The following is a 19271-nucleotide window of genomic DNA, read 5'->3' as shown; positions in this document are numbered from 1 at the left end:
GCCATGTTGCAGAAAACGTGGGAAGTGGTCGGGGCAGGGGAACAAAGATTTGGGGAGGAGCAACTAAAAGCAGCAGGTGAGGGAGGGGTTACAGACCAAGAGTCCTGAATCATAAAAGGCTTTGTTTTAAAACTACATTTTAGTCTAAGATCAATCTTTAAAAAATCTAAAGTCAATTCTATTTCAAGTTCTACATCTCCAAAGAAAGTTTCAACATCACAGCAATATTCTAGGGGTGGTTTTTGAGGGTCTGAACTCTGTTTGACCCCAACCATGACCAGAACCTTCAGAGGGGTTGTGATCTATATATGAGGGCCTCTCATACCTCTGCATTGTGCTCGCTTTGGCAGCACATATACTAAAATTGGATCGATACAGAGAAGATTAGCATGGCCCCTGCGAAAGGATGACACGCAAATCCGTGAAGCGCTCCTTATTTTCCTCACACGTTGAGAAATTGGAACCAAACAGAGAAGATTCGGCGGTAGTGACCCGGGGGGAATAAATTGTCCATTCCCCTCAGTCTAGTCTAAGGAGGAGGGGAAATGCTGGATGAGAGAAGCTCAGTCTACAGTAGAATGACAGGAAAATTTGTGAAGCCTTCCTTATTTTGAAATGGGGGAGTGAGACAAGGTTGCAGCCTGAGACCAACTTATTCAACATGCAGACAAATAATTGTCGAGTTAGGCACGGTTGCAGTCTGAGTTCAACTTTATTCAAAGTTTAGAAATGAATTGGGGAGTGAGACAAGGTTGCACTCTGTTCCAACTTTATTCAATATCTACAAATGAATTGGAGAGAGACTTGGGTTCAATTTTAGTCCAGTTGTATTAAACATAACAAACTTGAATGTCACAACATTTTAAACAGACGTCAAAGTCAGTCTCTCTCTCTCTCTACGAATTGGGGAGTTAGCTATAAGTATCCTTGGCCAGGCCATGTTGCAGAAAACGTGGGAAGTGGTCGGGGCAGGGGAACAAAGATTTGGGGAGGAGCAACTAAAAGCAGCAGGTGAGGGAGGGGTTACAGACCAAGAGTCCTGAATCATAAAAGGCTTTGTTTTAAAACTACATTTTAGTCTAAGATCAATCTTTAAAAAATCTAAAGTCAATTCTATTTCAAGTTCTACATCTCCAAAGAAAGTTTCAACATCACAGCAATATTCTAGGGGTGGTTTTTGAGGGTCTGAACTCTGTTTGACCCCAACCATGACCAGAACCTTCAGAGGGGTTGTGATCTATATATGAGGGCCTCTCATACCTCTGCATTGTGCTCGCTTTGGCAGCACATATACTAAAATTGGATCGATACAGAGAAGATTAGCATGGCCCCTGCGAAAGGATGACACGCAAATCCGTGAAGCGCTCCTTATTTTCCTCACACGTTGAGAAATTGGAACCAAACAGAGAAGATTCGGCGGTAGTGACCCGGGGGGAATAAATGGTCCATTCCCCTCAGTCTAGTCTAAGGAGGAGGGGAAATGCTGGATGAGAGAAGCTCAGTCTACAGTAGAATGACAGGAAAATTTGTGAAGCCTTCCTTATTTTGAAATGGGGAGTGAGACAAGGTTGCAGCCTGAGACCAACTTATTCAACATGCAGACAAATAATTGTCGAGTTAGGCACGGTTGCAGTCTGAGTTCAACTTTATTCAAAGTTTAGAAATGAATTGGGGAGTGAGACAAGGTTGCACTCTGTTCCAACTTTATTCAATATCTACAAATGAATTGGAGAGAGACTTGGGTTCAATTTTAGTCCAGTTGTATTAAACATAACAAACTTGAATGTCACAACATTTTAAACAGACGTCAAAGTCAGTCTCTCTCTCTCTCTCTCTCGAATTGGGGAGTTAGCTATAAGTATCCTTGGCCAGGCCATGTTGCAGAAAACGTGGGAAGTGGTCGGGGCAGGGGAACAAAGATTTGGGGAGGAGCAACTAAAAGCAGCAGGTGAGGGAGGGGTTACAGACCAAGAGTCCTGAATCATAAAAGGCTTTGTTTTAAAACTACATTTTAGTCTAAGATCAATCTTTAAAAAATCTAAAGTCAATTCTATTTCAAGTTCTACATCTCCAAAGAAAGTTTCAACATCACAGCAATATTCTAGGGGTGGTTTTTGAGGGTCTGAACTCTGTTTGACCCCAACCATGACCAGAACCTTCAGAGGGGTTGTGATCTATATATGAGGGCCTCTCATACCTCTGCATTGTGCTCGCTTTGGCAGCACATATACTAAAATTGGATCGATACAGAGAAGATTAGCATGGCCCCTGCGAAAGGATGACACGCAAATCCGTGAAGCGCTCCTTATTTTCCTCACACGTCGAGACACAGAGAAATTGGAACCAAACAGAGAAGATTGGAACCAAACAGGAAGATTGGTAGTGACCCGGGGGAATAAATGGTCCATTCCCCTCAGTCTAGTCTAAGGAGGAGGGAAATGCTGGATGAGAGAAGCTCAGTCTACAGTAGAATGACAGGAAAATTTGTGAAGCCTTCCTTATTTTGAAATGGGGAGTGAGACAAGGTTGCAGCCTGAGACCAACTTATTCAACATGCAGACAAATAATTGTCGAGTTAGGCACGGTTGCAGTCTGAGTTCAACTTTATTCAAAGTTTAGAAATGAATTGGGGAGTGAGACAAGGTTGCACTCTGTTCCAACTTTATTCAATATCTACAAATGAATTGGAGAGAGACTTGGGTTCAATTTTAGTCCAGTTGTATTAAACATAACAAACTTGAATGTCACAACATTTTAAACAGACGTCAAAGTCAGTCTCTCTCTCTCTCTCTCTACGAATTGGGGAGTTAGCTATAAGTATCCTTGGCCAGGCCATGTTGCAGAAAACGTGGGAAGTGGTCGGGGCAGGGGAACAAAGATTTGGGGAGGAGCAACTAAAAGCAGCAGGTGAGGGAGGGGTTACAGACCAAGAGTCCTGAATCATAAAAGGCTTTGTTTTAAAACTACATTTTAGTCTAAGATCAATCTTTAAAAAATCTAAAGTCAATTCTATTTCAAGTTCTACATCTCCAAAGAAAGTTTCAACATCACAGCAATATTCTAGGGGTGGTTTTTGAGGGTCTGAACTCTGTTTGACCCCAACCATGACCAGAACCTTCAGAGGGGTTGTGATCTATATATGAGGGCCTCTCATACCTCTGCATTGTGCTCGCTTTGGCAGCACATATACTAAAATTGGATCGATACAGAGAAGATTAGCATGGCCCCTGCGAAAGGATGACACGCAAATCCGTGAAGCGCTCCTTATTTTCCTCACACGTTGAGAAATTGGAACCAAACAGAGAAGATTCGGCGGTAGTGACCCGGGGGAATAAATTGTCCATTCCCCTCAGTCTAGTCTAAGGAGGAGGGGAAATGCTGGATGAGAGAAGCTCAGTCTACAGTAGAATGACAGGAAAATTTGTGAAGCCTTCCTTATTTTGAAATGGGGGAGTGAGACAAGGTTGCAGCCTGAGACCAACTTATTCAACATGCAGACAAATAATTGTCGAGTTAGGCACGGTTGCAGTCTGAGTTCAACTTTATTCAAAGTTTAGAAATGAATTGGGGAGTGAGACAAGGTTGCACTCTGTTCCAACTTTATTCAATATCTACAAATGAATTGGAGAGAGACTTGGGTTCAATTTTAGTCCAGTTGTATTAAACATAACAAACTTGAATGTCACAACATTTTAAACAGACGTCAAAGTCAGTCTCTCTCTCTCTCTCTCTACGAATTGGGGAGTTAGCTATAAGTATCCTTGGCCAGGCCATGTTGCAGAAAACGTGGGAAGTGGTCGGGGCAGGGGAACAAAGATTTGGGGAGGAGCAACTAAAAGCAGCAGGTGAGGGAGGGGTTACAGACCAAGAGTCCTGAATCATAAAAGGCTTTGTTTTAAAACTACATTTTAGTCTAAGATCAATCTTTAAAAAATCTAAAGTCAATTCTATTTCAAGTTCTACATCTCCAAAGAAAGTTTCAACATCACAGCAATATTCTAGGGGTGGTTTTTGAGGGTCTGAACTCTGTTTGACCCCAACCATGACCAGAACCTTCAGAGGGGTTGTGATCTATATATGAGGGCCTCTCATACCTCTGCATTGTGCTCGCTTTGGCAGCACATATACTAAAATTGGATCGATACAGAGAAGATTAGCATGGCCCCTGCGAAAGGATGACACGCAAATCCGTGAAGCGCTCCTTATTTTCCTCACACGTTGAGAAATTGGAACCAAACAGAGAAGATTCGGCGGTAGTGACCCGGGGGAATAAATTGTCCATTCCCCTCAGTCTAGTCTAAGGAGGAGGGGAAATGCTGGATGAGAGAAGCTCAGTCTACAGTAGAATGACAGGAAAATTTGTGAAGCCTTCCTTATTTTGAAATGGGGAGTGAGACAAGGTTGCAGCCTGAGACCAACTTATTCAACATGCAGACAAATAATTGTCGAGTTAGGCACGGTTGCAGTCTGAGTTCAACTTTATTCAAAGTTTAGAAATGAATTGGGGAGTGAGACAAGGTTGCACTCTGTTCCAACTTTATTCAATATCTACAAATGAATTGGAGAGAGACTTGGGTTCAATTTTAGTCCAGTTGTATTAAACATAACAAACTTGAATGTCACAACATTTTAAACAGACGTCAAAGTCAGTCTCTCTCTCTCTCTCTCTCTCGAATTGGGGAGTTAGCTATAAGTATCCTTGGCCAGGCCATGTTGCAGAAAACGTGGGAAGTGGTCGGGGCAGGGGAACAAAGATTTGGGGAGGAGCAACTAAAAGCAGCAGGTGAGGGAGGGGTTACAGACCAAGAGTCCTGAATCATAAAAGGCTTTGTTTTTAAACTACATTTTAGTCTAAGATCAATCTTTAAAAAATCTAAAGTCAATTCTATTTCAAGTTCTACATCTCCAAAGAAAGTTTCAACATCACAGCAATATTCTAGGGGTGGTTTTTGAGGGTCTGAACTCTGTTTGACCCCAACCATGACCAGAACCTTCAGAGGGGTTGTGATCTATATATGAGGGCCTCTCATACCTCTGCATTGTGCTCGCTTTGGCAGCACATATACTAAAATTGGATCGATACAGAGAAGATTAGCATGGCCCCTGCGAAAGGATGACACGCAAATCCGTGAAGCGCTCCTTATTTTCCTCACACGTTGAGAAATTGGAACCAAACAGAGAAGATTCGGCGGTAGTGACCCGGGGGAATAAATTGCCCATTCCCCTCAGTCTAGTCTAAGGAGGAGGGGAAATGCTGGATGAGAGAAGCTCAGTCTACAGTAAAATGACAGGAAAATTTGTGAAGCCTTCCTTATTTTGAAATGGGGAGTGAGACAAGGTTGCAGCCTGAGACCAACTTATTCAACATGCAGACAAATAATTGTCGAGTTAGGCACGGTTGCAGTCTGAGTTCAACTTTATTCAAAGTTTAGAAATGAATTGGGGAGTGAGACAAGGTTGCACTCTGTTCCAACTTTATTCAATATCTACAAATGAATTGGAGAGAGACTTGGGTTCAATTTTAGTCCAGTTGTATTAAACATAACAAACTTGAATGTCACAACATTTTAAACAGACGTCAAAGTCAGTCTCTCTCTCTCTCTCTCTACGAATTGGGGAGTTAGCTATAAGTATCCTTGGCCAGGCCATGTTGCAGAAAACGTGGGAAGTGGTCGGGGCAGGGGAACAAAGATTTGGGGAGGAGCAACTAAAAGCAGCAGGTGAGGGAGGGGTTACAGACCAAGAGTCCTGAATCATAAAAGGCTTTGTTTTAAAACTACATTTTAGTCTAAGATCAATCTTTAAAAAATCTAAAGTCAATTCTATTTCAAGTTCTACATCTCCAAAGAAAGTTTCAACATCACAGCAATATTCTAGGGGTGGTTTTTGAGGGTCTGAACTCTGTTTGACCCCAACCATGACCAGAACCTTCAGAGGGGTTGTGATCTATATATGAGGGCCTCTCATACCTCTGCATTGTGCTCGCTTTGGCAGCACATATACTAAAATTGGATCGATACAGAGAAGATTAGCATGGCCCCTGCGAAAGGATGACACGCAAATCCGTGAAGCGCTCCTTATTTTCCTCACACGTAGAGAAATTGGAACCAAACAGAGAAGATTCGGCGGTAGTGACCCGGGGGGAATAAATTGTCCATTCCCCTCAGTCTAGTCTAAGGAGGAGGGGAAATGCTGGATGAGAGAAGCTCAGTCTACAGTAGAATGACAGGAAAATTTGTGAAGCCTTCCTTATTTTGAAATGGGGAGTGAGACAAGGTTGCAGCCTGAGACCAACTTATTCAACATGCAGACAAATAATTGTCGAGTTAGGCACGGTTGCAGTCTGAGTTCAACTTTATTCAAAGTTTAGAAATGAATTGGGGAGTGAGACAAGGTTGCACTCTGTTCCAACTTTATTCAATATCTACAAATGAATTGGAGAGAGACTTGGGTTCAATTTTAGTCCAGTTGTATTAAACATAACAAACTTGAATGTCACAACATTTTAAACAGACGTCAAAGTCAGTCTCTCTCTCTCTCTCTACGAATTGGGGAGTTAGCTATAAGTATCCTTGGCCAGGCCATGTTGCAGAAAACGTGGGAAGTGGTCGGGGCAGGGGAACAAAGACTTGGGGAGGAGCAACTAAAAGCAGCAGGTGAGGGAGGGGTTACAGACCAAGAGTCCTGAATCATAAAAGGCTTTGTTTTTAAACTACATTTTAGTCTAAGATCAATCTTTAAAAAATCTAAAGTCAATTCTATTTCAAGTTCTACATCTCCAAAGAAAGTTTCAACATCACAGCAATATTCTAGGGGTGGTTTTTGAGGGTCTGAACTCTGTTTGACCCCAACCATGACCAGAACCTTCAGAGGGGTTGTGATCTATATATGAGGGCCTCTCATACCTCTGCATTGTGCTCGCTTTGGCAGCACATATACTAAAATTGGATCGATACAGAGAAGATTAGCATGGCCCCTGCGAAAGGATGACACGCAAATCCGTGAAGCGCTCCTTATTTTCCTCACACGTTGAGAAATTGGAACCAAACAGAGAAGATTCGGCGGTAGTGACCCGGGGGAATAAATTGTCCATTCCCCTCAGTCTAGTCTAAGGAGGAGGGGAAATGCTGGATGAGAGAAGCTCAGTCTACAGTAGAATGACAGGAAAATTTGTGAAGCCTTCCTTATTTTGAAATGGGGAGTGAGACAAGGTTGCAGCCTGAGACCAACTTATTCAACATGCAGACAAATAATTGTCGAGTTAGGCACGGTTGCAGTCTGAGTTCAACTTTATTCAAAGTTTAGAAATGAATTGGGGAGTGAGACAAGGTTGCACTCTGTTCCAACTTTATTCAATATCTACAAATGAATTGGAGAGAGACTTGGGTTCAATTTTAGTCCAGTTGTATTAAACATAACAAACTTGAATGTCACAACATTTTAAACAGACGTCAAAGTCAGTCTCTCTCTCTCTCTCTCTACGAATTGGGGAGTTAGCTATAAGTATCCTTGGCCAGGCCATGTTGCAGAAAACGTGGGAAGTGGTCGGGGCAGGGGAACAAAGACTTGGGGAGGAGCAACTAAAAGCAGCAGGTGAGGGAGGGGTTACAGACCAAGAGTCCTGAATCATAAAAGGCTTTGTTTTAAACTACATTTTAGTCTAAGATCAATCTTTAAAAAATCTAAAGTCAATTCTATTTCAAGTTCTACATCTCCAAAGAAAGTTTCAACATCACAGCAATATTCTAGGGGTGGTTTTTGAGGGTCTGAACTCTGTTTGACCCCAACCATGACCAGAACCTTCAGAGGGGTTGTGATCTATATATGAGGGCCTCTCATACCTCTGCATTGTGCTCGCTTTGGCAGCACATATACTAAAATTGGATCGATACAGAGAAGATTAGCATGGCCCCTGCGAAAGGATGACACGCAAATCCGTGAAGCGCTCCTTATTTTCCTCACACGTTGAGAAATTGGAACCAAACAGAGAAGATTCGGCGGTAGTGACCCGGGGGAATAAATTGTCCATTCCCCTCAGTCTAGTCTAAGGAGGAGGGGAAATGCTGGATGAGAGAAGCTCAGTCTACAGTAGAATGACAGGAAAATTTGTGAAGCCTTCCTTATTTTGAAATGGGGAGTGAGACAAGGTTGCAGCCTGAGACCAACTTATTCAACATGCAGACAAATAATTGTCGAGTTAGGCACGGTTGCAGTCTGAGTTCAACTTTATTCAAAGTTTAGAAATGAATTGGGGAGTGAGACAAGGTTGCACTCTGTTCCAACTTTATTCAATATCTACAAATGAATTGGAGAGAGACTTGGGTTCAATTTTAGTCCAGTTGTATTAAACATAACAAACTTGAATGTCACAACATTTTAAACAGACGTCAAAGTCAGTCTCTCTCTCTCTCTCTCTCTCTACGAATTGGGGAGTTAGCTATAAGTATCCTTGGCCAGGCCATGTTGCAGAAAACGTGGGAAGTGGTCGGGGCAGGGGAACAAAGACTTGGGGAGGAGCAACTAAAAGCAGCAGGTGAGGGAGGGGTTACAGACCAAGAGTCCTGAATCATAAAAGGCTTTGTTTTTAAACTACATTTTAGTCTAAGATCAATCTTTAAAAAATCTAAAGTCAATTCTATTTCAAGTTCTACATCTCCAAAGAAAGTTTCAACATCACAGCAATATTCTAGGGGTGGTTTTTGAGGGTCTGAACTCTGTTTGACCCCAACCATGACCAGAACCTTCAGAGGGGTTGTGATCTATATATGAGGGCCTCTCATACCTCTGCATTGTGCTCGCTTTGGCAGCACATATACTAAAATTGGATCGATACAGAGAAGATTAGCATGGCCCCTGCGAAAGGATGACACGCAAATCCGTGAAGCGCTCCTTATTTTCCTCACACGTAGAGAAATTGGAACCAAACAGAGAAGATTCGGCGGTAGTGACCCGGGGGGAATAAATTGTCCATTCCCCTCAGTCTAGTCTAAGGAGGAGGGGAAATGCTGGATGAGAGAAGCTCAGTCTACAGTAGAATGACAGGAAAATTTGTGAAGCCTTCCTTATTTTGAAATGGGGAGTGAGACAAGGTTGCAGCCTGAGACCAACTTATTCAACATGCAGACAAATAATTGTCGAGTTAGGCACGGTTGCAGTCTGAGTTCAACTTTATTCAAAGTTTAGAAATGAATTGGGGAGTGAGACAAGGTTGCACTCTGTTCCAACTTTATTCAATATCTACAAATGAATTGGAGAGAGACTTGGGTTCAATTTTAGTCCAGTTGTATTAAACATAACAAACTTGAATGTCACAACATTTTAAACAGACGTCAAAGTCAGTCTCTCTCTCTCTCTCTCTCTCTACGAATTGGGGAGTTAGCTATAAGTATCCTTGGCCAGGCCATGTTGCAGAAAACGTGGGAAGTGGTCGGGGCAGGGGAACAAAGACTTGGGGAGGAGCAACTAAAAGCAGCAGGTGAGGGAGGGGTTACAGACCAAGAGTCCTGAATCATAAAAGGCTTTGTTTTTAAACTACATTTTAGTCTAAGATCAATCTTTAAAAAATCTAAAGTCAATTCTATTTCAAGTTCTACATCTCCAAAGAAAGTTTCAACATCACAGCAATATTCTAGGGGTGGTTTTTGAGGGTCTGAACTCTGTTTGACCCCAACCATGACCAGAACCTTCAGAGGGGTTGTGATCTATATATGAGGGCCTCTCATACCTCTGCATTGTGCTCGCTTTGGCAGCACATATACTAAAATTGGATCGATACAGAGAAGATTAGCATGGCCCCTGCGAAAGGATGACACGCAAATCCGTGAAGCGCTCCTTATTTTCCTCACACGTTGAGAAATTGGAACCAAACAGAGAAGATTCGGCGGTAGTGACCCGGGGGAATAAATTGCCCATTCCCCTCAGTCTAGTCTAAGGAGGAGGGGAAATGCTGGATGAGAGAAGCTCAGTCTACAGTAAAATGACAGGAAAATTTGTGAAGCCTTCCTTATTTTGAAATGGGGAGTGAGACAAGGTTGCAGCCTGAGACCAACTTATTCAACATGCAGACAAATAATTGTCGAGTTAGGCACGGTTGCAGTCTGAGTTCAACTTTATTCAAAGTTTAGAAATGAATTGGGGAGTGAGACAAGGTTGCACTCTGTTCCAACTTTATTCAATATCTACAAATGAATTGGAGAGAGACTTGGGTTCAATTTTAGTCCAGTTGTATTAAACATAACAAACTTGAATGTCACAACATTTTAAACAGACGTCAAAGTCAGTCTCTCTCTCTCTCTCTCTACGAATTGGGGAGTTAGCTATAAGTATCCTTGGCCAGGCCATGTTGCAGAAAACGTGGGAAGTGGTCGGGGCAGGGGAACAAAGATTTGGGGAGGAGCAACTAAAAGCAGCAGGTGAGGGAGGGGTTACAGACCAAGAGTCCTGAATCATAAAAGGCTTTGTTTTTAAACTACATTTTAGTCTAAGATCAATCTTTAAAAAATCTAAAGTCAATTCTATTTCAAGTTCTACATCTCCAAAGAAAGTTTCAACATCACAGCAATATTCTAGGGGTGGTTTTTGAGGGTCTGAACTCTGTTTGACCCCAACCATGACCAGAACCTTCAGAGGGGTTGTGATCTATATATGAGGGCCTCTCATACCTCTGCATTGTGCTCGCTTTGGCAGCACATATACTAAAATTGGATCGATACAGAGAAGATTAGCATGGCCCCTGCGAAAGGATGACACGCAAATCCGTGAAGCGCTCCTTATTTTCCTCACACGTTGAGAAATTGGAACCAAACAGAGAAGATTCGGCGGTAGTGACCCGGGGGAATAAATTGTCCATTCCCCTCAGTCTAGTCTAAGGAGGAGGGGAAATGCTGGATGAGAGAAGCTCAGTCTACAGTAGAATGACAGGAAAATTTGTGAAGCCTTCCTTATTTTGAAATGGGGAGTGAGACAAGGTTGCAGCCTGAGACCAACTTATTCAACATGCAGACAAATAATTGTCGAGTTAGGCACGGTTGCAGTCTGAGTTCAACTTTATTCAAAGTTTAGAAATGAATTGGGGAGTGAGACAAGGTTGCACTCTGTTCCAACTTTATTCAATATCTACAAATGAATTGGAGAGAGACTTGGGTTCAATTTTAGTCCAGTTGTATTAAACATAACAAACTTGAATGTCACAACATTTTAAACAGACGTCAAAGTCAGTCTCTCTCTCTCTCTCTCTCTCTCTCTACGAATTGGGGAGTTAGCTATAAGTATCCTTGGCCAGGCCATGTTGCAGAAAACGTGAAGTGGTCGGGGCAGGGGAACAAAGACTTGGGGAGGAGCAACTAAAAGCAGCAGGTGAGGGAGGGGTTACAGACCAAGAGTCCTGAATCATAAAAGGCTTTGTTTTTAAACTACATTTTAGTCTAAGATCAATCTTTAAAAAATCTAAAGTCAATTCTATTTCAAGTTCTACATCTCCAAAGAAAGTTTCAACATCACAGCAATATTCTAGGGGTGGTTTTTGAGGGTCTGAACTCTGTTTGACCCCAACCATGACCAGAACCTTCAGAGGGGTTGTGATCTATATATGAGGGCCTCTCATACCTCTGCATTGTGCTCGCTTTGGCAGCACATATACTAAAATTGGATCGATACAGAGAAGATTAGCATGGCCCCTGCGAAAGGATGACACGCAAATCCGTGAAGCGCTCCTTATTTTCCTCACACGTCGAGACACAGAGAAATTGGAACCAAACAGAGAAGATTGGGCGGTAGTGACCCGGGGGAATAAATGGTCCATTCCCCTCAGTCTAGTCTAAGGAGGAGGGGAAATGCTGGATGAGAGAAGCTCAGTCTACAGTAGAATGACAGGAAAATTTGTGAAGCCTTCCTTATTTTGAAATGGGGAGTGAGACAAGGTTGCAGCCTGAGACCAACTTATTCAACATGCAGACAAATAATTGTCGAGTTAGGCACGGTTGCAGTCTGAGTTCAACTTTATTCAAAGTTTAGAAATGAATTGGGGAGTGAGACAAGGTTGCACTCTGTTCCAACTTTATTCAATATCTACAAATGAATTGGAGAGAGACTTGGGTTCAATTTTAGTCCAGTTGTATTAAACATAACAAACTTGAATGTCACAACATTTTAAACAGACGTCAAAGTCAGTCTCTCTCTCTCTCTCTCTCTACGAATTGGGGAGTTAGCTATAAGTATCCTTGGCCAGGCCATGTTGCAGAAAACGTGGGAAGTGGTCGGGGCAGGGGAACAAAGACTTGGGGAGGAGCAACTAAAAGCAGCAGGTGAGGGAGGGGTTACAGACCAAGAGTCCTGAATCATAAAAGGCTTTGTTTTTAAACTACATTTTAGTCTAAGATCAATCTTTAAAAAATCTAAAGTCAATTCTATTTCAAGTTCTACATCTCCAAAGAAAGTTTCAACATCACAGCAATATTCTAGGGGTGGTTTTTGAGGGTCTGAACTCTGTTTGACCCCAACCATGACCAGAACCTTCAGAGGGGTTGTGATCTATATATGAGGGCCTCTCATACCTCTGCATTGTGCTCGCTTTGGCAGCACATATACTAAAATTGGATCGATACAGAGAAGATTAGCATGGCCCCTGCGAAAGGATGACACGCAAATCCGTGAAGCGCTCCTTATTTTCCTCACACGTAGAGAAATTGGAACCAAACAGAGAAGATTCGGCGGTAGTGACCCGGGGGGAATAAATTGTCCATTCCCCTCAGTCTAGTCTAAGGAGGAGGGGAAATGCTGGATGAGAGAAGCTCAGTCTACAGTAGAATGACAGGAAAATTTGTGAAGCCTTCCTTATTTTGAAATGGGGAGTGAGACAAGGTTGCAGCCTGAGACCAACTTATTCAACATGCAGACAAATAATTGTCGAGTTAGGCACGGTTGCAGTCTGAGTTCAACTTTATTCAAAGTTTAGAAATGAATTGGGGAGTGAGACAAGGTTGCACTCTGTTCCAACTTTATTCAATATCTACAAATGAATTGGAGAGAGACTTGGGTTCAATTTTAGTCCAGTTGTATTAAACATAACAAACTTGAATGTCACAACATTTTAAACAGACGTCAAAGTCAGTCTCTCTCTCTCTCTCTACGAATTGGGGAGTTAGCTATAAGTATCCTTGGCCAGGCCATGTTGCAGAAAACGTGGGAAGTGGTCGGGGCAGGGGAACAAAGACTTGGGGAGGAGCAACTAAAAGCAGCAGGTGAGGGAGGGGTTACAGACCAAGAGTCCTGAATCATAAAAGGCTTTGTTTTTAAACTACATTTTAGTCTAAGATCAATCTTTAAAAAATCTAAAGTCAATTCTATTTCAAGTTCTACATCTCCAAAGAAAGTTTCAACATCACAGCAATATTCTAGGGGTGGTTTTTGAGGGTCTGAACTCTGTTTGACCCCAACCATGACCAGAACCTTCAGAGGGGTTGTGATCTATATATGAGGGCCTCTCATACCTCTGCATTGTGCTCGCTTTGGCAGCACATATACTAAAATTGGATCGATACAGAGAAGATTAGCATGGCCCCCTGCGAAAGGATGACACGCAAATCCGTGAAGCGCTCCTTATTTTCCTCACACGTTGAGAAATTGGAACCAAACAGAGAAGATTCGGCGGTAGTGACCCGGGGGAATAAATTGCCCATTCCCCTCAGTCTAGTCTAAGGAGGAGGGGAAATGCTGGATGAGAGAAGCTCAGTCTACAGTAAAATGACAGGAAAATTTGTGAAGCCTTCCTTATTTTGAAATGGGGAGTGAGACAAGGTTGCAGCCTGAGACCAACTTATTCAACATGCAGACAAATAATTGTCGAGTTAGGCACGGTTGCAGTCTGAGTTCAACTTTATTCAAAGTTTAGAAATGAATTGGGGAGTGAGACAAGGTTGCACTCTGTTCCAACTTTATTCAATATCTACAAATGAATTGGAGAGAGACTTGGGTTCAATTTTAGTCCAGTTGTATTAAACATAACAAACTTGAATGTCACAACATTTTAAACAGACGTCAAAGTCAGTCTCTCTCTCTCTCTCTCTCTCTCTCTCTACGAATTGGGGAGTTAGCTATAAGTATCCTTGGCCAGGCCATGTTGCAGAAAACGTGGGAAGTGGTCGGGGCAGGGGAACAAAGACTTGGGGAGGAGCAACTAAAAGCAGCAGGTGAGGGAGGGGTTACAGACCAAGAGTCCTGAATCATAAAAGGCTTTGTTTTTAAACTACATTTTAGTCTAAGATCAATCTTTAAAAAATCTAAAGTCAATTCTATTTCAAGTTCTACATCTCCAAAGAAAGTTTCAACATCACAGCAATATTCTAGGGGTGGTTTTTGAGGGTCTGAACTCTGTTTGACCCCAACCATGACCAGAACCTTCAGAGGGGTTGTGATCTATATATGAGGGCCTCTCATACCTCTGCATTGTGCTCGCTTTGGCAGCACATATACTAAAATTGATCGATACAGAGAAGATTAGCATGGCCCCTGCGAAAGGATGACACGCAAATCCGTGAAGCGCTCCTTATTTTCCTCACACGTTGAGAAATTGGAACCAAACAGAGAAGATTCGGCGGTAGTGACCCGGGGGGAATAAATTGCCCATTCCCCTCAGTCTAGTCTAAGGAGGAGGGGAAATGCTGGATGAGAGAAGCTCAGTCTACAGTAAAATGACAGGAAAATTTGTGAAGCCTTCCTTATTTTGAAATGGGGGAGTGAGACAAGGTTGCAGCCTGAGACCAACTTATTCAACATGCAGACAAATAATTGTCGAGTTAGGCACGGTTGCAGTCTGAGTTCAACTTTATTCAAAGTTTAGAAATGAATTGGGGAGTGAGACAAGGTTGCACTCTGTTCCAACTTTATTCAATATCTACAAATGAATTGGAGAGAGACTTGGGTTCAATTTTAGTCCAGTTGTATTAAACATAACAAACTTGAATGTCACAACATTTTAAACAGACGTCAAAGTCAGTCTCTCTCTCTCTCTCTCTCTCTCTACGAATTGGGGAGTTAGCTATAAGTATCCTTGGCCAGGCCATGTTGCAGAAAACGTGGGAAGTGGTCGGGGCAGGGGAACAAAGACTTGGGGAGGAGCAACTAAAAGCAGCAGGTGAGGGAGGGGTTACAGACCAAGAGTCCTGAATCATAAAAGGCTTTGTTTTTAAACTACATTTTAGTCTAAGATCAATCTTTAAAAAATCTAAAGTCAATTCTATTTCAAGTTCTACATCTCCAAAGAAAGTTTCAACATCACAGCAATATTCTAGGGGTGGTTTTTGAGGGTCTGAACTCTGTTTGACCCCAACCATGACCAGAACCTTCAGAGGGGTTGTGATCTATATATGAGGGCCTCTCATACCTCTGCATTGTGCTCGCTTTGGCAGCACATATACTAAAATTGGATCGATACAGAGAAGATTAGCATGGCCCCTGCGAAAGGATGACACGCAAATCCGTGAAGCGCTCCTTATTTTCCTCACACGTTGAGAAATTGGAACCAAACAGAGAAGATTCGGCGGTAGTGACCCGGGGGAATAAATTGCCCATTCCCCTCAGTCTAGTCTAAGGAGGAGGGGAAATGCTGGATGAGAGAAGCTCAGTCTACAGTAAAATGACAGGAAAATTTGTGAAGCCTTCCTTATTTTGAAATGGGGGAGTGAGACAAGGTTGCAGCCTGAGACCAACTTATTCAACATGCAGACAAATAATTGTCGAGTTAGGCACGGTTGCAGTCTGAGTTCAACTTTATTCAAAGTTTAGAAATGAATTGGGGAGTGAGACAAGGTTGCACTCTGTTCCAACTTTATTCAATATCTACAAATGAATTGGAGAGAGACTTGGGTTCAATTTTAGTCCAGTTGTATTAAACATAACAAACTTGAATGTCACAACATTTTAAACAGACGTCAAAGTCAGTCTCTCTCTCTCTCTCTCTCTCTCTACGAATTGGGGAGTTAGCTATAAGTATCCTTGGCCAGGCCATGTTGCAGAAAACGTGGGAAGTGGTCGGGGCAGGGGAACAAAGACTTGGGGAGGAGCAACTAAAAGCAGCAGGTGAGGGAGGGGTTACAGACCAAGAGTCCTGAATCATAAAAGGCTTTGTTTTTAAACTACATTTTAGTCTAAGATCAATCTTTAAAAAATCTAAAGTCAATTCTATTTCAAGTTCTACATCTCCAAAGAAAGTTTCAACATCACAGCAATATTCTAGGGGTGGTTTTTGAGGGTCTGAACTCTGTTTGACCCCAACCATGACCAGAACCTTCAGAGGGGTTGTGATCTATATATGAGGGCCTCTCATACCTCTGCATTGTGCTCGCTTTGGCAGCACATATACTAAAATTGGATCGATACAGAGAAGATTAGCATGGCCCCTGCGAAAGGATGACACGCAAATCCGTGAAGCGCTCCTTATTTTCCTCACACGTTGAGAAATTGGAACCAAACAGAGAAGATTCGGTAGTGACCCGGGGGAATAAATTGCCCATTCCCCTCAGTCTAGTCTAAGGAGGAGGGGAAATGCTGGATGAGAGAAGCTCAGTCTACAGTAAAATGACAGGAAAATTTGTGAAGCCTTCCTTATTTTGAAATGGGGGAGTGAGACAAGGTTGCAGCCTGAGACCAACTTATTCAACATGCAGACAAATAATTGTCGAGTTAGGCACGGTTGCAGTCTGAGTTCAACTTTATTCAAAGTTTAGAAATGAATTGGGGAGTGAGACAAGGTTGCACTCTGTTCCAACTTTATTCAATATCTACAAATGAATTGGAGAGAGACTTGGGTTCAATTTTAGTCCAGTTGTATTAAACATAACAAACTTGAATGTCACAACATTTTAAACAGACGTCAAAGTCAGTCTCTCTCTCTCTCTCTCTCTACGAATTGGGGAGTTAGCTATAAGTATCCTTGGCCAGGCCATGTTGCAGAAAACGTGGGAAGTGGTCGGGGCAGGGGAACAAAGATTTGGGGAGGAGCAACTAAAAGCAGCAGGTGAGGGAGGGGTTACAGACCAAGAGTCCTGAATCATAAAAGGCTTTGTTTTAAAACTACATTTTAGTCTAAGATCAATCTTTAAAAAATCTAAAGTCAATTCTATTTCAAGTTCTACATCTCCAAAGAAAGTTTCAACATCACAGCAATATTCTAGGGGTGGTTTTTGAGGGTCTGAACTCTGTTTGACCCCAACCATGACCAGAACCTTCAGAGGGGTTGTGATCTATATATGAGGGCCTCTCATACCTCTGCATTGTGCTCGCTTTGGCAGCACATATACTAAAATTGGATCGATACAGAGAAGATTAGCATGGCCCCTGCGAAAGGATGACACGCAAATCCGTGAAGCGCTCCTTATTTTCCTCACACGTTGAGAAATTGGAACCAAACAGAGAAGATTCGGCGGTAGTGACCAGGGGGAATAAATTGTCCATTCCCCTCAGTCTAGTCTAAGGAGGAGGGGAAATGCTGGATGAGAGAAGCTCAGTCTACAGTAGAATGACAGGAAAATTTGTGAAGCCTTCCTTATTTTGAAATGGGGGAGTGAGACAAGGTTGCAGCCTGAGACCAACTTATTCAACATGCAGACAAATAATTGTCGAGTTAGGCACGGTTGCAGTCTGAGTTCAACTTTATTCAAAGTTTAGAAATGAATTGGGGAGTGAGACAAGGTTGCACTCTGTTCCAACTTTATTCAATATCTACAAATGAATTGGAGAGAGACTTGGGTTCAATTTTAGTCCAGTTGTATTAAACATAACAAACTTGAATGTCACAACATTTTAAACAGACGTCAAAGTCAGTCTCTCTCTCTCTCTCTCTCTACGAATTGGGGAGTTAGCTATAAGTATCCTTGGCCAGGCCATGTTGCAGAAAACGTGGGAAGTGGTCGGGGCAGGGGAACAAAGACTTGGGGAGGAGCAACTAAAAGCAGCAGGTGAGGGAGGGGTTACAGACCAAGAGTCCTGAATCATAAAAGGCTTTGTTTTTAAACTACATTTTAGTCTAAGATCAATCTTTAAAAAATCTAAAGTCAATTCTATTTCAAGTTCTACATCTCCAAAGAAAGTTTCAACATCACAGCAATATTCTAGGGGTGGTTTTGAGGGTCTGAACTCTGTTTGACCCCAACCATGACCAGAACCTTCAGAGGGGTTGTGATCTATATATGAGGGCCTCTCATACCTCTGCATTGTGCTCGCTTTGGCAGCACATATACTAAAATTGGATCGATACAGAGAAGATTAGCATGGCCCCTGCGAAAGGATGACACGCAAATCCGTGAAGCGCTCCTTATTTTCCTCACACGTTGAGAAATTGGAACCAAACAGAGAAGATTCGGTAGTGACCCGGGGGAATAAATTGCCCATTCCCCTCAGTCTAGTCTAAGGAGGAGGGGAAATGCTGGATGAGAGAAGCTCAGTCTACAGTAAAATGACAGGAAAATTTGTGAAGCCTTCCTTATTTTGAAATGGGGGAGTGAGACAAGGTTGCAGCCTGAGACCAACTTATTCAACATGCAGACAAATAATTGTCGAGTTAGGCACGGTTGCAGTCTGAGTTCAACTTTATTCAAAGTTTAGAAATGAATTGGGGAGTGAGACAAGGTTGCACTCTGTTCCAACTTTATTCAATATCTACAAATGAATTGGAGAGAGACTTGGGTTCAATTTTAGTCCAGTTGTATTAAACATAACAAACTTGAATGTCACAACATTTTAAACAGACGTCAAAGTCAGTCTCTCTCTCTCTCTCTACGAATTGGGGAGTTAGCTATAAGTATCCTTGGCCAGGCCATGTTGCAGAAAACGTGGGAAGTGGTCGGGGCAGGGGAACAAAGATTTGGGGAGGAGCAACTAAAAGCAGCAGGTGAGGGAGGGGTTACAGACCAAGAGTCCTGAATCATAAAAGGCTTTGTTTTAAAACTACATTTTAGTCTAAGATCAATCTTTAAAAAATCTAAAGTCAATTCTATTTCAAGTTCTACATCTCCAAAGAAAGTTTCAACATCACAGCAATATTCTAGGGGTGGTTTTTGAGGGTCTGAACTCTGTTTGACCCCAACCATGACCAGAACCTTCAGAGGGGTTGTGATCTATATATGAGGGCCTCTCATACCTCTGCATTGTGCTCGCTTTGGCAGCACATATACTAAAATTGGATCGATACAGAGAAGATTAGCATGGCCCCTGCGAAAGGATGACACGCAAATCCGTGAAGCGCTCCTTATTTTCCTCACACGTTGAGAAATTGGAAC

The 19271-nt window shown here is 42.4% G+C and overlaps 21 non-coding genes across 21 annotated transcripts; all 21 read left to right on the top strand.

Annotated features, from left to right (window-relative positions):
* Positions 1–334: 334 nt before the first annotated feature.
* On the top strand, positions 335–441 carry LOC135540473 (U6 spliceosomal RNA). Its single transcript, XR_010455767.1, has one exon. It is a non-coding gene; the product is annotated as a U6 spliceosomal RNA (small nuclear RNA).
* Positions 442–1269: 828 nt separating this feature from the next.
* LOC135540472 (U6 spliceosomal RNA) lies at positions 1270–1376 on the top strand. The gene has a single exon (XR_010455766.1). It is a non-coding gene; the product is annotated as a U6 spliceosomal RNA (small nuclear RNA).
* An 830-nt stretch (positions 1377–2206) lies between these two features.
* On the top strand, positions 2207–2313 carry LOC135540509 (U6 spliceosomal RNA). Its single transcript, XR_010455802.1, has one exon. It is a non-coding gene; the product is annotated as a U6 spliceosomal RNA (small nuclear RNA).
* An 852-nt stretch (positions 2314–3165) lies between these two features.
* Positions 3166–3272, top strand: LOC135540508 (U6 spliceosomal RNA). Its single transcript, XR_010455801.1, has one exon. It is a non-coding gene; the product is annotated as a U6 spliceosomal RNA (small nuclear RNA).
* Positions 3273–4103: 831 nt separating this feature from the next.
* LOC135540507 (U6 spliceosomal RNA) lies at positions 4104–4210 on the top strand. Its single transcript, XR_010455800.1, has one exon. It is a non-coding gene; the product is annotated as a U6 spliceosomal RNA (small nuclear RNA).
* An 831-nt stretch (positions 4211–5041) lies between these two features.
* LOC135540470 (U6 spliceosomal RNA) lies at positions 5042–5148 on the top strand. The gene has a single exon (XR_010455764.1). It is a non-coding gene; the product is annotated as a U6 spliceosomal RNA (small nuclear RNA).
* Positions 5149–5978: 830 nt separating this feature from the next.
* On the top strand, positions 5979–6085 carry LOC135540469 (U6 spliceosomal RNA). Its single transcript, XR_010455763.1, has one exon. It is a non-coding gene; the product is annotated as a U6 spliceosomal RNA (small nuclear RNA).
* An 829-nt stretch (positions 6086–6914) lies between these two features.
* Positions 6915–7021, top strand: LOC135540506 (U6 spliceosomal RNA). Its single transcript, XR_010455799.1, has one exon. It is a non-coding gene; the product is annotated as a U6 spliceosomal RNA (small nuclear RNA).
* An 829-nt stretch (positions 7022–7850) lies between these two features.
* LOC135540504 (U6 spliceosomal RNA) lies at positions 7851–7957 on the top strand. The gene has a single exon (XR_010455797.1). It is a non-coding gene; the product is annotated as a U6 spliceosomal RNA (small nuclear RNA).
* An 834-nt stretch (positions 7958–8791) lies between these two features.
* On the top strand, positions 8792–8898 carry LOC135540468 (U6 spliceosomal RNA). The gene has a single exon (XR_010455762.1). It is a non-coding gene; the product is annotated as a U6 spliceosomal RNA (small nuclear RNA).
* An 835-nt stretch (positions 8899–9733) lies between these two features.
* Positions 9734–9840, top strand: LOC135540467 (U6 spliceosomal RNA). The gene has a single exon (XR_010455761.1). It is a non-coding gene; the product is annotated as a U6 spliceosomal RNA (small nuclear RNA).
* An 830-nt stretch (positions 9841–10670) lies between these two features.
* On the top strand, positions 10671–10777 carry LOC135540503 (U6 spliceosomal RNA). Its single transcript, XR_010455796.1, has one exon. It is a non-coding gene; the product is annotated as a U6 spliceosomal RNA (small nuclear RNA).
* An 836-nt stretch (positions 10778–11613) lies between these two features.
* LOC135540466 (U6 spliceosomal RNA) lies at positions 11614–11720 on the top strand. The gene has a single exon (XR_010455760.1). It is a non-coding gene; the product is annotated as a U6 spliceosomal RNA (small nuclear RNA).
* An 840-nt stretch (positions 11721–12560) lies between these two features.
* LOC135540465 (U6 spliceosomal RNA) lies at positions 12561–12667 on the top strand. Its single transcript, XR_010455759.1, has one exon. It is a non-coding gene; the product is annotated as a U6 spliceosomal RNA (small nuclear RNA).
* Positions 12668–13496: 829 nt separating this feature from the next.
* LOC135540524 (U6 spliceosomal RNA) lies at positions 13497–13604 on the top strand. The gene has a single exon (XR_010455816.1). It is a non-coding gene; the product is annotated as a U6 spliceosomal RNA (small nuclear RNA).
* Positions 13605–14444: 840 nt separating this feature from the next.
* On the top strand, positions 14445–14550 carry LOC135540525 (U6 spliceosomal RNA). Its single transcript, XR_010455817.1, has one exon. It is a non-coding gene; the product is annotated as a U6 spliceosomal RNA (small nuclear RNA).
* Positions 14551–15388: 838 nt separating this feature from the next.
* On the top strand, positions 15389–15495 carry LOC135540464 (U6 spliceosomal RNA). The gene has a single exon (XR_010455758.1). It is a non-coding gene; the product is annotated as a U6 spliceosomal RNA (small nuclear RNA).
* An 837-nt stretch (positions 15496–16332) lies between these two features.
* LOC135540463 (U6 spliceosomal RNA) lies at positions 16333–16439 on the top strand. Its single transcript, XR_010455757.1, has one exon. It is a non-coding gene; the product is annotated as a U6 spliceosomal RNA (small nuclear RNA).
* An 830-nt stretch (positions 16440–17269) lies between these two features.
* On the top strand, positions 17270–17376 carry LOC135540502 (U6 spliceosomal RNA). The gene has a single exon (XR_010455795.1). It is a non-coding gene; the product is annotated as a U6 spliceosomal RNA (small nuclear RNA).
* An 832-nt stretch (positions 17377–18208) lies between these two features.
* LOC135540462 (U6 spliceosomal RNA) lies at positions 18209–18315 on the top strand. The gene has a single exon (XR_010455756.1). It is a non-coding gene; the product is annotated as a U6 spliceosomal RNA (small nuclear RNA).
* An 826-nt stretch (positions 18316–19141) lies between these two features.
* LOC135540501 (U6 spliceosomal RNA) lies at positions 19142–19248 on the top strand. Its single transcript, XR_010455794.1, has one exon. It is a non-coding gene; the product is annotated as a U6 spliceosomal RNA (small nuclear RNA).
* The last annotated feature ends 23 nt before the right edge of the window (positions 19249–19271 follow it).

This window comes from Oncorhynchus masou, chromosome 5, assembly GCF_036934945.1.
Source record: "Oncorhynchus masou masou isolate Uvic2021 chromosome 5, UVic_Omas_1.1, whole genome shotgun sequence".
NCBI lineage: Eukaryota > Metazoa > Chordata > Actinopteri > Salmoniformes > Salmonidae > Oncorhynchus > Oncorhynchus masou.
The sequence above is the reverse complement of the archived record's forward strand: the minus strand, read 5'-3'. Positions and strand labels throughout refer to the sequence as shown.